Raw genomic sequence first — 13,545 nt, 5'->3', positions numbered from 1 at the left:
AAATGTCCATATATATTGCTAATAGAATTTTAAACTGCAACATTCATTCTGGCTATATGAGAGCATCATAATCCCTTACAAATGCTAAAAATATTCATAGCCTTTTTTGCACTTAAAATAATCTACCAGCAAAAAAATTTACACATACGAAGATGCCATTGCAGTATAATCTATTTTAGCCAAAATATGGAGAATCATGTGTAGGAAAGTAGGAAAATGATTCTGATGTAATATTGAATGAAAAAACCCTACAACATTAAATTGTAAATAGGTAAAAATATTCATGAATATAGACTATGAGAAATGTGTGGAAGACAACACACAAAAAAGAAATCATTGTAACAAAGGGATAGAATTGAGGGTAATTTTTTTCAAAGTACTATTTGAACATATTTACTGCTATTATTTTTATTTATTTTTTATTACAAAAGGACATGTGGAGCAAATAAAAATATGCAATTGTGGATCTCTGAAAGCTCATCCTCTGTAGATGATGTTTGCATACTCAACAAGTATGCCCATCCCCCTTCCTTCTCCAACAAAAAGGATGAAAATGCCATATTAGATTTCCCAGTTCCCCTTGCAGCCAGTGGTTGCCATGTAACCTGTTCCTGGCTAATAAAATCCACACAAAAGTTTGTTGGAATGCTGCTGCAAAAAAATTTCTTTCCTGATAAAACAAACAAACAAACAAAAAAAACCCCTGAGACCCCAGCCTGAGCAAGAGTGAGATCCCATCTCTACTAAAAATAGAAAAATTATCAAATTAAAAAGCTTCTGCACAGCCAAGGAAACTATCATTAGAGCAAATAGACAACCTACAGAATGGGAGAAAATATTTGCTCTCTACACTTCCGATAAAGGTCTGATAACAAGAATCTATCTAGAGCTCAATAAAATTAACAAGAAAAAAATTAAACAATCCTATCAATAAATGGCCAACGGAAATGAACAGAAACTTTTCTAAAGAAGACAGAATAATGGCCAGCAAACATATAAAAAATGCTCAACATCGCTAATCATTAGAGAAATGCAAATCAAAACCACAATGAGATATCACCTAACCCCAGTGAGATTGGCCTGTATCAAGAAATCCCAAAACAACAAATGCTGGCATGGATGCAGAGAGAGAGGAACACTCCTACACTGCTGGTGGGACTGCAAACTAATTCAACCTCTGTGGAAAAGAATTTGGAGATATCTCAAAGAGCTGAAAATAGAAATACCATTCCACCCAGTAACAGCATTATTAGGCATATACCCAAAAGAGCATAAGACATTTTATTATAAAGACATCTGCACCTCAATGTTTATGGCAGCACAATTCACTATTGCAAGGATGTGGAAACAACCCAAGTGTCCATCAATTCATGAGTGGATTATTAAAATTTGGTATATATGTTTACAACGGAATATTACTCAATTCTAAGAAATGACAGTGAGCTAGCACTGCTTATATTATCCTGGATTGAGCTTAAGCCCATTATCCAAAGTGAGGGGACACAAGATCACAATAATGGGCTCCATATGTACTCACCATCAAATTGTTACTGACTAATACTATGGTGCTCAAAGGGTGGTGGTGTTCACCAGGGGTTCAGGGTATTGGGGGGTAGTCCCACATCTGAGGGATGTGGTGAGCATTGTGGAGGGAAAGGGCATACCTCTAACCCTTGCTAGGGAGAGGCAAAGATATAAAATGTAACCAAAATGTTTTAACAAAGTCATGTATCGGGTGTGGGGCAGGTGGGAGGGGGAGGAGGGGATGGGTATATACAAACAATGAAAGCGATGCGTACTGTCTGGGGGATGTACACGCTTGAAGCTCTGACTCGGAGGGGTGGGGAGGCAAGGGCAATGTATGTAACCTTAACATTTTTACCCCTATACTATGCTGAAAACAAAATAATTCTTACACTTAAAAATAAATTTAGCTGGGTTTGGTGGTGTATCCCTGTAGTTGCAACTATTTGGGAGGCTGAGGCAGGAGGATCACTTGAGTCCAAGAGTTTGAGGTTGTAGTGAGCTACAATGATGCCACTGCACTCTAGTCTGGGTGACAGAACAAGACCCTACCTCAAAAAAAAAAAAAAAAAAAAAAGAAAAGAAAAAAGTGAAATCCATGAAGAGAATGCTTTTTGCCTTGATCTTTTTGCTCTGCCTTTTTGTTTATGAAGACTGCTTCTGGGAGCTATGACAACCACCTTGCAACATCACCAGCTTCTTGAGGGCAGAGTGGAATCCTGGAAAGAACCTTGGCCTTGGATGACATCACCGAGTCACTGAAGTGCCTCAAGACTTCTTAATTACTACACAAAAATTTCCTGTGGTTTGAATCCTCTATCAGGTTATCTATTACTTGCAGCTGAATGCATTCTAATTGATACAGCCAGACAAAAATAAGACTCATTGGCACACAGAGATCCACAAGTATATAGAAACCACAAAATGACAGGAACTTCACAATAAATATACAGATTATTTTAAATGAATATTATACTGTTATGGAAGGAACTTAAAAATGGAAAACCCATTAAGTGCTTATTTATTGACAGGTTCCCTGGATCTGTTAATATTTCTTGGTAGAAAAAAATATTATTTGATATTTCTGATTAAAATAAAGCAAGACTCCAGACACTTTAGCTTATAATCCTTTTCAAGTTTGTATGTCTCATGATCAGCCTATTAGGGTATGACACATGGTTGTTTTTCTCTCTCCCCTACTAATAAATTATGTAAGATAGAGCTCACTGGGATTTGAGGATGCACTATCTAGGGGTTGAGAATATGATTTCTTTATCAATCTAGTATTGGGAGTCTCTTCAACTCAGCCTCTGTCTCTACTCAATACAAATCTGGTTTTAAAGATGATAACAAGTTATTGAATTGCTGAGAAGGAAATTGATGCCCAAAAGCTAGACAAGTTGGTGACAAAATAGCTTGTTATAAATGGACTATTTATTAGAAACACAATTCTCACTTATCCTATTTTTTCCAAATGGTAGATGATGTAGCAATTTAATAGACCCTTCCTTAGGTTAAAAAAGAAAGCCAAGAGAATGGACTCCATGATTATTATCAATGAGGTGGTGAATCCTAGGCTTGGTATAGGCAGTGAGAGTGGAACTTAAATAGCACATGAGTGATAAGAGTGAAGAGATAGGTTCTGCTTCACGCTGTGTTCAGATGATGACAGGATGGGGGTGAAATGGCCACAATATGTGTCATCCCTGTGATTACCAGCGTTGGTGTGGATGCTCTGGCTGACTGAGGTTTGGGGGAGAGAGAGTGAAGGCAGCCTCCTTCATCTATTACTGCTTCATGAAGGGCCCCTCTGAACCTGTTTGGGGAAGTAGGGTTGTTATCAGTTCAGATTGGAAGCATCTGCAAGTAACAGAAAATCCATCTCAAAGCATCTTATATAAATGTCTTCCTACTTTGTGTTGTCCCACCTAACAAGAAGCCCAGAAGGAGCGATGCTTGTTTATCTCGGCTGAGCAACAGTGCCTCCAGGGATCCAGTCTCTTCCTATGTATCTGCTGCACCAGCCCTAATGCGCCAGCTTTTGCCTTTATCTTTGACATCTCCTGATTGCAAGATGGCTATGATGCCATCATGTCCAGCCCAAGGCAGGAGGAACGGACTGTGAAGGGAGGACAGACACTACCAACACTTTTTTTTTTAAAATCTGGAAATAAAAATATTTCACAGGAAAACTGAGGAGACTTCTGTTTATGTCTCATTGGTTCAAATTGTATCGTGTGCCCATTCCTTGATACAAGGGAAGCTGGGAAAGAAAATATTTAGCTTGGTATTTTGCTAAATGTTGTATATTTAATAGTTAGCCTGAGTGAAATTGGGGTTCTGGTAGCAAAATGCTGCAGCAAAAAACATAAGATAAAAAGAACAGAAACATTCTCTCCTGCTTTGCTAAAGATCATTGAGCCACTTTTAGTTCCTGGAAGGCTCCGGTGCTCCAGGAGCTGTGGCAGAACCTGACCAGCAGCCACAGAGCCCAGGAGGTACAAGTGTCACCTGGAGGAACCAGCCTAGAGCAACATTTTGGCCTCCCCACCCCCACCTCCTTCTCTCTTCTCCCCAAGGGAGGAGGAGCGACTTGTCTGATGGGAGATTTGGGAGGAAGGAACTGGGCGTGCCCAGCTCATTCCCTTCCTCCTTCCTCTCCTTTGGGATCTTCTGACTCATCTGTTCCTGATCACACAAGAAGCTTAGTGGGGCAGACCTTGACCTTACGGGGGAGGACTGAGGTTGTCCAGCTGTGCCTGTGACTGGGGACAGTATGGATAAGCTTCTTGTTGCACAACTAATCTGCGTTCTCCAACTTAGCCTTTCTCAGCAATAAGACTGACAATTTTGATTTTCACTTATTTGACAACTGTTTCTAACTCTTCATTGCCATGGAGCTCAAATGGTAACATGTATGATACCCCAAAACCGCTTCACACATGAGCTCCTGTGTATCTTCAGACTGGTCTGGGCTGGGGGTACACAAGGCTCTAATGATCCATACTTGATAAGCTTGAATGTGGGCGATTACATCAGAAGTTGTAATCTCCTTTATTTGGGTTTTGTTTGGCTTCCATTTCTATGGCCTTTTCCTGGCAGATTGTGTAGTTAGATCACTTGTAGCTGGACTGATAGTCTTCTATTTGCTTGAACTTACACAGAGTGAATCCAACACAATTTCGTGAAGGTATAAGGATAATTAAGGCAGCAAGATTAGATTGCCCCAAAACTACTTCAAAATGGGTATTTGGAGTTAACAAAACATTAAGTCTTCATTCTGGGATTGAGTGAAAAACAAACTCCAGAGGGAAGAAAACAGATTTCTGAAAATATCTTTTCCCTCTCCTCAGAGCAAAGACATTGGCAATCTCCATTGTCAAGCAGCTGTGTTTGGAAACTGCTCTTATTTGTCTAGGTTTGGGGTTATTTAAGATCCTGTACAAGTCATGACTGGTCTACCTAAGTTTGATCCAAAAGAAACTCTCATTTAAGAAGCAAAGCCATTATCGCTAGGAAAGTTCAGCCATGGGACAATACTGAGAACTTCCTGACGTGTTTACCAGACCTCGTCAGCTCTCTACATAAGTATGCATGCAACCAAAATGTATTTTTGTGGCTTCTGGGCAACTCTCATAATTTAAAACAACAGACCCACCCATGTGGAAGAGTGAAATAAATTCTCACTGTTTGGTTGCCCAACGGTATTACTATTTCCCTGAGGAGGCCTCGTCCTGCATCTTATAACGTAGTGGGGAGCCTGATTGAGCAGACCAGAGTGCCTGTGTGCCCCGAACTGCACAGTAGGGCACTGCCAAAGGCGAAGGTTATACTCTGGCCACTCAATGCTCCATTAGCCCATCCTGAGGCTGTTCATGTTAGAGAACCTAAAACAAAGTTGCTCAGAAAACCTTCAACTGCTCTGAGCACTAGCATGAAAGCCGACGGCCCTGTTGGTTCAAACTCCAGATGGAAATGTTTAAATGTAATTGGAGATTTCTCATCTAGATGAGGCCAAAGGACAATTAATCTTGACCTTACCAGCTATAGCCTAAATTGTTTTTCTTTCATTTGCCAAAATGTACCCAAGCAAGTAAAGTAGGTGTATCTGTCAGGTCTTTTAACAGAGACACAGAATCTATAAGAAGTATTTAACCACATGCAATTGTGGGAGCCGGTTAAATGGTCTCTGTAAGGCTGTTGCTTTTGCCTCTGGTCCTGGAGCTTGAAGTCAGCAGGGCAGGTAGTCAGGAAGGAAAGATGGGTGTGTGGCTGTATGCACAGACACACAGGAGCATGTGAAGGTGGGGCAGAACTGTGAAGCGGAATGGTGAGGGTGGGCCAGACTGCACGTTGGCTTCTCGCCTGCCTACAAACCTTCCACCTCTCTGCTGCAGGTGACGTGCATCTGGGCCCACAGCTCTGCCAGCTCCCAGCAGGTCTCCTCCATCAGCTCCTGTGGCTCCAGGGCCAGGTGTGCTTCTCCCCGTGGGCCCAGCTGCTGTCCTGTGCTAACCCATGCAGCCACTAGATCACCAATGACGTGTGTGAGCGACAGCACTCTGTGCCCGCACCAACCTTCTGAGCATAAAAAGAATATGATTGTTTACTTTCTGCCTTCTAAATCTCAAACAGAATTTCTCTTCTGACCCAAGCCAACTGTGCAAGGAAGAAAATTTTGGGAAATGTAGTCCCAGCTTAGCTACATTGTAACACAATGTGCATCCACCACCAGAGGAAGAAGGTGGTTGGGTAACCTGTAGAAATATTAATGTCTTATTTATTTATGTTTCTGGATGGAAAACTGAATGCACTTTATAGTCAAGTAGCCAGATCTATATACTGAGGGTGGGAAAATCTGAGCATTTTAACTTTACGTGACAAAAAGAATTTGAGATAGAGCAGCATGTAGAAGCTAAAAGTCCAGCATAAATTATTCAAAATATAAGAAGATACAGAGAAAATTAATAGAGACCTTGGGCAGAATAAGAGTGCTAAAGGTATGTGAACCACCCCAGGGAAGGAAGAAGGTTTCTCGAGGGGTCTCTGCAGCAACAGCAACAACAGCGATAGCTCAAAGACATTTCCGTCTTCACCAACATCCATCTGAGTGAGAATGAATGAGCAGGTGAGAAAACAGGTAGTTCTGTGCTTTACAACTCCCTGTGAAGCAAGGAGTTGGCTTCTCTGGTCAGTTCCCAGTATCTCTAGAGAAAGTGCTTCTGTTAAATCACCCAAAAGGGCAAGGTGAAGGAATGTGCCAGACCTGTCAATATTGTCACATCATTAGCAGCTGGACGGTTCCAGTGATGGATTTCTGATTAGGTTCTTGGAATTCTTAACATTCTTTCTCTCTTTCAGATATTTTGACTTCCTTGATTTTCTCTAATGGGAAACTAGAACCTTGAGTCATATCCCGGTGGGTAGAATGAACTAGCCACCCACTTCCGTGAAGGGACATGGCAGTTCTTTAAAGCCATTGCTGTGATGACTACTAATGACATTCTGAAATGTTTCAGAGATGTTTAGAAGGAGTCTATTTAGCTACAGAGGTTTATGTTACTTGGAACTGTCACTTTTTTCTCCATATCATTAGCCTGTGAGTCCTGCTAATTGCATGTATACTATCACCCTCAAGTGCACTTACCCTTGACCTGCCCATGTTATAAATATTTCAGATCCATGTGCTTCTTGTCTGAGAAGATAACTGATTTATTTTTTCCTCTGTGGATCACAGACCAGGTTGCTCCTTACAATTTAAACAAATAGAAAGCCAGGGTCATTAAATTTTCATTTTTATAATAATATTTTAAAGGGAGAAGAATTTTAACTAATGTGAATGACATAAGATGCTAATAATGACTGCACATTTGAAAGAGAAATTAATGCCATGAAAATTTAAATTAAGAAGGATAAATAAAATAAATGCATGATTTAATTGGTAAAAAGACAGGCATTTTTTTTCTCTCCCTGGATATCCTACATTATCCTCAAAGAGTTATTTTCAATGTTTGACAGAAGCTGGGCCTCCACATTTACAAGGTGTAAGTGCAATTTATACTGATTGCATTTCAGTACTGTAACTTCTGACTGATGCAAATTGAAAACATCTTCAGTGCACAGAACATATATCAATTATTGAGCATTTCAGCAACATAAAATATATTGAAATTGCATTAATATATGGACTATCGTACTTAATCAAAATATTACATGAATTATTCCAAAATATATATAGTTTAAATCAATTTCTATCCAGAGATATTTGACACTGAAAACAGAATTTTAGATAAGAGTCCATAAGAAATGGACCCATACTGCTTGGAGTTTCTAAATTGAATGAGATTAAGACGTGGCAGATTTCATACGAAATGGAAGGTCCCTAACAAGGTGCAAAGAGCCACGCAAACCTGTCATTTGGTATGAATGGTGCTCTCTTTTAAGGATAGCTTTCTTGCAGGGGTAGAATGTTCACAGCGACCTTGGTGGGTAGGAGCCTAAAACACAGGTCAGCCTCAGACAGAATCACCACCTAAAGCCTTTGCAAAAGTGAACAAAGATGGTCAGGTAAAGGCTCTGGGGAGCGGACATGGTCGGATGAGGAGGCCACTCTGTCTCCAGAGATAACTTCTTGGTGACCCTCTTTTAAAAAAAGTCTTTGATTAGAACAATCATGTCTTCCTTCCCCTTCACTCTTCCTTCCTCCCTACAACCAAACAGAACAAAACAGTCATGTAAATAAATGCTTTGAATGCTTTCTCTTTCACCTTTAGACATTACCACCTAGATGGGTAAGGTCCATTTCTCCGTTCCCTCTTTCCCTAGCTCACCACTGAAAAGAGCATTGATGCAGTTACTGATCAATTATTCATCGGGATTCACTGGCGAGCCCTTAGCGTAATAGAGCAGAACAGATTCATCTCCGGGCAAAAGCAAGGCCTTAACAGAGGCTCCACTGAATCAGGGAAGGCATCCCAGTGCCTGTACGTTTGCTTAGCAATGGAGCCCTGGAAAACCCACATGTGTTTAGCATGGATTCTCCAGCAGTCTACTCTCTGCAGTACCCTTGGCCTTGAGGAGCTTGACTAAGGAACCCACACTATTCTTGTGGATGCCGTGGGGAGAACAAGACAAGGTATAAAACATTCCCAGCACTCCAGAAGGTGCCCTTTGGAGCACCTGCTTCTAATGGGCTCAGATGCCATGTGGCCTCTAGGCTCTGAAATTGACAGAGGCCTTCGGTTTCAGAGAGAATCACAACGCATCAGTGTGATACCATTGACCTCTATCCCCAACAGAGGACCACCAGCCACAGAAGCAGATCTCTTAGGCCTCCTGTTCCTCTCGTAGCCCCAAGCAAGAGATCTAGGCCCTGAGGCCACGTCAGAGCCAGTTCCCGTCACCCACACCAAACACATACACACTCCGGGCCTGTGCTGGGGAAGAAGAGAAGAGCTTTGAATCCTTCAGAGATTTCGTTTGGGCCAATTTTAATAGCTAGAAGTGACTTGAGAGATATCAAATCTGCCTTAAATGACACTAAGGGATGAAAAGAGTGATTTGACAGGACATGGCTGAAAGCAGTGATCAAAAACATATATATTTTCTTCTATTTCCTTCTACAAGTTGAGTCTCCTTAAATACACTGGTCACTTAAAATGTATCATAGTTTAGTTTCTACATATTTAAATGTAGCGATAAAACAGCAGCACACAGAGAAAAAGAACTGGGCAAAACCTTTTACTAGTTCTCTCCCTGGAGTATGTTTCACCCATAAGAAGGAACACATTGGCAGCCAGCAGTCTCAGAGCACTTGGCAGGGAGGCAAGAAACCTGGGCCCTGGCTCCCGCATGGCAAACCTGCAGGCACAGAGCAAGCCCCACTCTCTATAATCTCGGTTTCCTCATCCGTCAGATGCCCACAGTACTGACTCCCCAGCTGCTTCCAATTTCCTTTCGACTTGCTCGTGAATGAGTCACAACCTGACCTTTCATAGGGGCCAGAGCATTTGAAACACATCAAATGTTGGTTAAATACAACTTAAATAGATATCCCACATAAAACACCCATTACATGAGTAAAGAGATTCCTTTCCTTCAGGGTTTGTGTGTCACTCTGGAAGTCAGAATCTCTTCCAGGTTCCAAACGGGAGGTATTGAATGTGGTGGCTGTGGGGTGGATCCCCCGGGATCCCAGACAGCCCTGCCCCCACCAGGAAGTGGATCCTGGCCACCAGCAGCAGGTTTTGCCACTGCACCTCTTTTGCCCTCTCAGCGTTAAAGAAGAGAGAAGACATCACCAAAGCTCCTATAGAAGGAGACGCTCATAGCTGCCTTTCTTTTTGCTTAAAAGGTTTTCAGAAATTTAATTATTAAATATTTTACGTGCACGGCAAAATACAGATAAAAATATAACAGCATACATTTACCTAACAGGTTTTAAAACTGTTAATGTTTGGCCACATTTGCTTCAGATTAAAATACGACAATGAAAGAAGAAAGGAAGGAAGGAAGGAATTTTAGTGGAAGTTGAAATGCCTCTTCATTCTCAACTGAGATGTTACCCTACCCAGAGGTCATAACTCCCTATTGTGGATGCACATTTTTCCTGCCCATGTTTTTATACTTTTTCTCCATATTTATTAATGAATATATATGTAATTGTTTGTGTTTTCATATTTTACATAAAGAGTATCATGCTGAAAATGGCCTTTTGTAACTTGCTCTTTTCATTCAACTTTGTTTTAGATTAATCTGTATTAAAATATGCATTAGGTTGGTGTGAAAGTAATTGCAGTTTTAGCCTTATTGAAATTTGCCATTTGATACTGGAATACATTCTTAAATAAATGTGGTTATGTTATACATCATTTTAATGTGCATTTCTCACTTTATGGTTTTTTTAGTGACTTATTATTACTTGCTGTTTGTTTTATATTTATTTTAGACTATGGAGATGATGTCAGACAAAAAGCAAATTCGAGTGATTTTCTTATTCAAGTTCAAAATGGGTTGTAAAGCAGCAGAGACAACTCGAAACACCAACACTGCATTTGGCCCAGGAACTGCTAACAAACGTACAGTGCAATCGTGGTTCAATAAGTTTTGCGAAAGAGACAAGAGCCTTGAAGATGAGGAGCACAGTGGCAGGTCATCAGAAGTTGACAATGACCAGCTGAGAGTAATCATCGAAGCTGATCCCTTTAGAACTACACGAGAAGGTGCAGAAGAACTCAACATCAACCATTCTACAGTTGGTCAGCTTTTGAAGCAAATTGGAAAGGTGAAAAAGCTCCATAAGTGGGTGCCTCAGGTGCTGACTGAAAATGAAAAAAAAAAAATCGTCATTTTGAGTGTTGTCTTCCCTTGTACACAACAACAACAAACCATTTCTTGATTGGATCATGACATGCAACGAAAAGTGGATTTTATATGACAACCAGCTCAGTGGTTGGACCCAGAAGACACTCCAAAGCACTTCCCAAAGCCAAACTTGCACCAAGAAAAGGTCATGGTCACTATTTGGTGGTCTGCTACTGGTCTGATCCACTACAGCTTTCTGAATCCTGGCAAAACCATCACATCTGAGAGGTATGCTCAGCAAACTAATGAGATGCGCTGAAAACTGCAGCACCTGCAACCGGCATTGGTCAATACAAAGGGCCCAATTCTCTCCACAACAAACGCCTGACCTGCTTGTCACAAAACCAACGCTTCCAAAGTTGAACGAATTGGGCTCCGAAGTTTTGCCTCATTTGCCATATTCACCTGACCTCTCGCCAACCGACTACCACCTCTTCAAGCATCACGACAACTTTTTGCAGGGAAAATGCTTCCACAACCAGCAGGATGCAGAAAATGCTTTCCCAGAGTTCGTTCACCGACTTTTACACTACAGGAATAAACAAACTTATTTCTTGTTGGCAAAAATGTGGTAAGTATAACGATTCCTATTTTGATTAATAAAGACGTATTTGAGCCTAATTATAATGATTTAACATTTATGGCCCAAAACTGCAATTACATTTGCAACAACCTAAATCAATATTTATCCATTTTAACTGAGATATATTTCATTGTATGAGGTTGAAACCACAATTTTCTGGATATTCAGCCGTCCAACCTATTCACATTACAAACAATGCTGCAAGGTATACCCTTGTATATACCTCATTCTGTACCTGTCTGAGCATCATATAACTGAAGGTTATATTGTTTCCTTGAAGGGTATGAGCATATTCTACATTAACAGATATTGTAAAATTGCTCTTCTAAGAGGTTGTGCAAAATAACACCCTGTCATATTTCAGAGTTACTATTGTTCAACATCCTTGCTAATATTTGGTATTACCAAACTTTGCAATTTTAGTTAATCTGGTAAGCATGAAATGGTGGCTCATTTGTGATTGGCATTTTCCTGACTACTAGATAATTTTTTCATGTGTATTTGTCTTTGGAGGCTGCTCTTCTATTAACTGACAGTTTAGATCTTTTGCTCATTTTTCCATTGGGTTGTCTTTTCTTATTGATTTGTAGTATTTCCTTCTGTTTTGGGACACGAATCTTTTCTTGGTTGAAAATATGAGTTACAAATATCTGTTCTCAGGCTTTGGCCTTTCACTTTATATATGGTGTCTTTTGTCATACAATAATTTTACATTTTAATGTAGTCAAAAACCCATCTTTTCGTTTGTGGCTGGTACATTTTCTGTGTCGCTTAAGAAACCCTTCCCAACTCATCAGACACGGAGACGGAGGCAGTTGTGTAATGAACGAGAGTCTGCACTTAGAGTCAGAATGCTTAGATTTGAGTCTCATATTAGCCTCTTAAATGGTGGGGACACTCATTCTTTTCTAATTCCTGGAATAGTTTGTATTGAATTGGGGTCATCTATTCTTTAAAGATTTGGCAAAACCTAATTTATAAAGTCATCTGGGCCTTGTACATTTTGTTATTGTTGTTGATAGATTCAACCAACAGCTTTATAGAAGTATCATTTATACCATAAAATTCACCTACTATAAATGTACTGTTTGATTTTTAGTAAATTTATATATTGTGCAATCATCACCACAGTCCAGTTTTAGTTTAGTTTTAGAACATTTTTCATCATCCCTAAAAGTTCCCTCATGACCATTTGCTGTCGCTCTTAGCTCCTCTTCTAGCCTTAGGCAATCCCCAGATAGAAATTTGCCTTTCCTAGAAATTTCTCAAAAATGGAGCTATATAGCATGTAGTCTTTGGATTCTTTTACTCAGCATAATGATAAGGAGGTTCATCCATGTTGTAGCATATATCATTAATTTATTCCTTTTAATGCTGAATAGTATTATATTATGGATATTCCAGATTTTATTTACCCATTCAGCAGTTGGTGGACATTTGGATTGTTTAAGTTTTTGGCTATTATGAATAGTGTTGCTATGAATGTTGGACTACAACTCTTTCTAATTGTTCTTCCTTCACAGGTAATTCATATTTTCTTTCTGATTGGTTTTAAGATTTTCTTTTTATCCTTGGCACTCTGCTATTTCATTACAGGGTTTCTAGGGATGGATTTACTTTTGTTTATCCTGTGTGATACTTGCTATGCTCTTGAATCTGAGCCCTCGTGTCTTTCTGTAATTCTGTGGCATTCTCAGTTACTATCCATCCAAGGTCCAATGTTCTCAATTTTTCTCTATTCTCTCTTTTTAGAATTGCCATTACGCATGCCACACTTTTTCATTCTACTCTCTACATCTTCTAACTTTCCTGGGTTGCAGTTTAGAAAATTTCTTTGCCTCTGTCTCTTCTAGATCAAGAATTTTCACTTCTGTTAGGTTGCATTTTCTGTATAACCAGTTCATTAAATTCTTAATTTCAATGACAGTAGTTTTTATTTCTAGTCAGTCTCTTTGGTTCATTTTCAAAACTGCCTTTTCTTTTACTCATTATGTCCTGCTCTCTCCTTGTGTCTATTCCTTTAAAACAAGCAAGCTTTTTAATCACTTTAAACATATGTAATAATCTCTTTACGG

The sequence above is a fragment of the Microcebus murinus genome, chromosome 3 (genome assembly GCF_040939455.1).
Source record: "Microcebus murinus isolate Inina chromosome 3, M.murinus_Inina_mat1.0, whole genome shotgun sequence".
Lineage (NCBI taxonomy): Eukaryota > Metazoa > Chordata > Mammalia > Primates > Cheirogaleidae > Microcebus > Microcebus murinus.
The sequence above is the reverse complement of the archived record's forward strand: the minus strand, read 5'-3'. Positions refer to the sequence as shown.